This window comes from Panthera uncia, chromosome B4, assembly GCF_023721935.1.
Source record: "Panthera uncia isolate 11264 chromosome B4, Puncia_PCG_1.0, whole genome shotgun sequence".
Classification (NCBI taxonomy): Eukaryota; Metazoa; Chordata; class Mammalia; order Carnivora; family Felidae; genus Panthera; species Panthera uncia.
The window spans coordinates 105,777,064-105,782,228 of record NC_064809.1 but is presented as its reverse complement, the minus strand read 5'-3'; the positions used below and the strand labels follow the sequence as shown (position 1 = coordinate 105,782,228).

At 35.6% G+C, this 5,165-nt stretch overlaps 1 pseudogene; it reads right to left on the bottom strand.

The window, feature by feature from the left end:
• Positions 1 to 3,435: 3,435 nt before the first annotated feature.
• LOC125920441 (protein cornichon homolog 1-like) lies at positions 3,436 to 3,814 on the bottom strand (annotated as a pseudogene).
• Positions 3,815 to 5,165: the final 1,351 nt, after the last annotated feature.

The window sequence follows — 5,165 nt, the reverse complement described above, 5'->3', positions numbered from 1 at the left end:
AGGCTCTATGCTCAGCGTGGAGCCCAATGTAGGTCTAGATCCCACAACCCTGGGATCATGACCTGAGCCAAAATCAAGAGTCAGATGCTCAGCTGACTGAGTCACCCAGGTGCCTCAGGAAATGCTTTTTTTTAAATTGAGTTAACATGTATAGTCTATTTTCAAAATAATTAAAAAGCCGTGAGACTATCCTTTCTTTAAAACCTGCTAAATATAATCTCATCTTTGCTAATTTCAAAGGCACTTGGTATTACACAACTGTTCTGAGAATTGTGGGTTTGGATCTCAGAATGGACAATGACAGACTATAGCCAAGTGAGAAGAAAGTCTCCAGAGTTAATGGAGTTCCTACTTCCATGGATACTCATCCCCCGACCTTCCCAGTTTTCCATACACATTCTTAAAAGTATGTTCTTTACTTTTTCTCTTAAAATTACTCACTGAATGTTTATCTTAACCTTATTTCACTGCTTTAAGGGTTTTCAAGAAAATAGAGGGGACCCATTCAGGGTAAATTATCAGGGGCCTCACATTCTTCAAAGGTCCTTCTCAAAATCATCCTGGTAAACATAACTAATTTTAAACAACAGAGGTAGATAAAGCATAAGCAGTAAGAGAGCCTCATGTTTGATAGGATAAATGATACATACATTCATATTTTTTGTGGGTCCTATATGACCTTATAACTCTCTTCCATTTATTGACTTTAAGTTAATAGCTTTCCACTGCTTGGAAAGAATGTTTTGTCAATAAAACTACAATGCACACATAATGTATTCCAATGCTTAAACAAATTGAATATCATTTTTGCAAATGACCTTAAGTTGTTTATTCAGAGAGCAACAATACCAATGCATTATAAAGTTAATCAAATTGCATACTATCTGGATGATTTTGTAGAATTTTTAGTCTCCTTTTGTAGATTTATTTCACCCAAATTAAAACATACTAGACATCAGACTTGGAGTAAGTTTTTTTTATTCTTTTTAAGACTAAAGAACTCCATTTTTCCCATTTGTAAAAATTGATATAATAATTTGTTAATTGGACAATGTAAGGATTCAATGAATTAGTGTAAAGCTTAGTTAATAAAAAGTTGAATTTTCCTTTCCTCTGTCTTTCTTCCTTTATAGCCATCTGTACCTGTACTTATTTCTATCCTAGATTTTACAACAAAGTTTCATTGTCTGTCTCCTCAGCATACACTCTTTCAGGGCAGAGGCTCTAGCTAATCTATATTTTTTTTGCAGTGCTTGGAACATAGTAGATATTAAATATGTAGATGGAAAAAGAGTGTATAACCAGTAAACATTACTTCCACGTTATGCTAAAAACAAAATGTTAATATATGCTGCAGTTCAATCTCAGTATAACAGCACCTGATTTACAATATTATTCAGGCAATTCATTTAATACACAAAAGACAAAGTATTATATTCTATACATAAATTTCCATTATCTTTTTAGGCTTGATGGACACAACTTTTTTATTTAAATATAGTTGACATACAAAGTTATGTTTCTTCCAGGGGAACAACATAGTGAATCAGCAATTCTATACATTACATGTTTCCCACGAAGAGTATAGTTTTCATCTGTCACCTTACAACGCTATTACATTATTATTGACTATATTTCTTACGCTGTACTTCTCATCAGTGACTTTGTTTTATAACTTGAAGTCTGTATCTCTTAATCCCCTTCACCTCTTTCACCTACTCTCCACCCCCCTCTCCTTTGGCAAACACCAGTTTGTTCTGTGTTTTTATAAGATTGTATCCAGTTTTTTGTCTGTTTTTTGGTTTGCTCATTTGTTTTGTTTTTTAGATTCTACATTTAAGGGATATTTCTTTGACTTATTTCACTTAGCATGATACCCCCTAAGTCCATCCATGTTGTCACAAATGGCAATATTTCATTCTTTTTATGACTGAGTAATATTTTATTGTGTGTGGGCATGTGGGTGTGTGTATACATTTTCTTTGCCCATTCATCTGCTGAATTTAGCAACATTTAGGTTGCTTTTATATTTTAGCTATTATAAAAGAATGCTGCATTAAACATAGGGATTTATATATATTTTCAAATTAGTTTTTGTTTTCTTTGGGTAAATACCCAGCAGTGGAGTTGCTGGATCATGTGGTATATCTATTTTTAAGGAACCTATACTATTTTCCCCAGTGGTTGCAGTGATTTGCATTCTCACCAATAGTGCACAAAGGTTCTTTTTTCTCCACATCCTTAGTAACACTTGTTATTTCTCGGATAGATACTTATCTTGAAAGAGGTATTACTTCACTAAACACTTAAAATATTTTTAAAATTAAGTTCTACATTAAAATGTTTGGAAATAGCTTCAATTTTGTTGGAACTGATCTGTATATACCTTGGGAAGTGAGGTATAAATTGGGATCTCAAGCCACTATTTCCGGTCACAAAGATGTAAGTTTCTGTAGACAGGTACCTACTTTATGAATATTATAAAATGTATTCACTCAGAATTTAAAACACTATATGTTGTGTAGAACACTGCAAAACAATGTTGCTCTCATTTTTTTTTAATTTCATACTTTTATTGTATTGCACTAAAGGAACAGCAGGATGCTTATGCAATGTTCTCTCATTCAGTTTTGAAAATCTAAAGTACCTGTGAGTTCTTGAGAATATCTTTACCAGCAGATTAGAACGCTAAGTATAATAATCAATTTCTTAGTAAGTAATGTCTTGCATATATGAACACATTTAAAATGGCTTTAAATGTATTATTAAGTAGTTCATCACATATTTTTATGTCACTTTCACTTATGCTTAAGGATTAAAGCAAGTATTAACTCTGATAGAAATATGGGAAATCTCATTCCTGCCATACACAGGAATAATATTCAAATCAGATAGAAAAAAAATCACACTTTTCTTACTTTTGTAAATGTTATCCATATATAATCATCTACATGATAGATGAGGAAAACCATGAAGTTTCCCACTGGTTAGTTACATATTTTCAGTATTTGAATCACCCCATGTCTACCGCTAACTTACAATTAGATAGCATTTCAATAAAATCAAAATGATCCTGACAAGTTCTTATAAACAAAAACTTCCAATAGACTAAGGATAGCCAATAATGAATGCAATCATTCAGAGGATTATGATTGTTCCCTAAGGAGTGCAAGTTCAAACCTGTCAACCCCAGGGGTAATCATTTTCTTATTACTTCATAAATAATTCCATTTAAATTCTTTATCCCAGTATAACATAGGAAAGTAGTCTTTCCATAAGCAAAAATGTGGGAACATTTAAACCTGAATCATTCTTTAAGGTAACTCTGATCAAATATCCAAGGCTGCTTTTTGAAACAGGATCTTGTTGGATAGAATCCCTTCTTTACACGCTTTTTGCAAGCCATTAGTTGAGCCAGTTCTTCTGTGTGTTGTTCTATGAGTTCACCAAAACATGAATCATTCTATTGAGGTAGTTAAAAGGGTAGAAGATAAAAAGGTAATTCTCACCATCCTTCTTTGGGACAGTATGCTAGAATATCTGCATTCATGGTGGTTCTGGGACCATAGAGTCCTGGTCTACTCATGATTGGCCAATTCATATACCTCCAAATACACTATACTGAAAGGGGTAAGATCCAGTATAAGCCATTCTGCTGACACAGAAGAAAGCAAGGATGAGGTATTCTGGAAAAACAAGAGCATTTAGGGTATTACATTGGTCTAAGGTGTTCTCATAATGAGTCTTCAACTCATCAAATACTGTAATGTGCAAGCTGGCAAATGAGAGCAGTGGTGAGCAGTGTCACCAGCATGTAGCATGGCCCTGGAGAAGGAGCAGTGAGCAATGCTGGTGGCATCACAGAAGGACAGTGCCCAGCCTTCTGGGTTAAATCATTCACTTCTCCCAGGCCACAGCCATGACTGCCAAACCACCTCTGATCCTGCCCTGCCAACATGCCTGAGCACCAACCCAAGTATGCAACGAGTTCAGGTGTGAAAAATGAGATGACTCTGGATCATGTACAAAAACCACACTCTTTTAATGAATACTTCAGGAAGAAGAGATTGCTAGGCAACGAAGAAAAAGGGGGTTCCCAAATGAAAAATGGACACATGAACCTTCTGCAGAACATGGGAGGAAGAGATGATTACATTGTACATGAAAGAAATCAGCTAAAAAAAATTAATAAATTTTGCGCTAAACAGAAAATTTTCAATAGCTAGGATACCTAGATCTAAGAGAAGTTTACACTACTTTGCAAGCTCTTTTCCCTGAGCATTTATTAGTGTACACTAGAAAGACTAAGGGTAGAGTAAGGGAAGGGAGGGAGCCCGTTTAGTGTTGCTGATGTGATTGCTGCTGGGTTTCCAGAAAAGAAAACCTCCCCACTTCCCAGGAACCTTCTTTCAAATGCAAAAATATTAACCCTGGGAAGAAAGCCACAAACTCTCTTGTCCTCAGGCCTTAGTTAAAGAGCTACTTTTTCCATAGAAGAGTAGAAGCAAAGCTGCCTCTATGTTAGGAGATATATATATATATATATATATATATATATATATATATATATATCTCACTCCACTGGCTGAAAGGCCAACAAGGATAAAACAGGAATAACAAGCAGTGACCTACTGCCCCTAGGGAAGGAGGGAGATAGGAAATTCTCCTGACTAAAACCGACCAGAAATACAATGTAGAGTTTGTCTTCCAAAGTGGGAAGGGGTGGGTTGAGGGGAGGGATGCTACGGCTAGGTTTTGACACAAGAACCCCCTCCTCTACCATTGGAATGGCTTAGCCCCTACTATCAAACAACAGCAGTCCACTCCAGGGAGCAGTGGAAGAGTGTACAGAACTATAAAGGATCCGAGATTCACTCCACCAGCAAGTAAACATGTTAACCTGCTACACTTTCCCGGATGCTGGCAGAAGCTGTGAGATCCCTGTGTCAGACCAGAGACCTTTCTTATTCTTGGCACAGCAAATAGTATCTGTCCCATAGATTTCTAACATTACCATCATTATTTATTGTTTAGTTCTTTATTCTGTCTCCCATCTCATAGAATGTGATCTCCAAGCCAGTCGTTAACTTAAAGCTTGCTCATTTCTATATCCCTAATACCTCAAGTAGCTCCTGATATATAGTAGGGTATAATACATCTTTGTT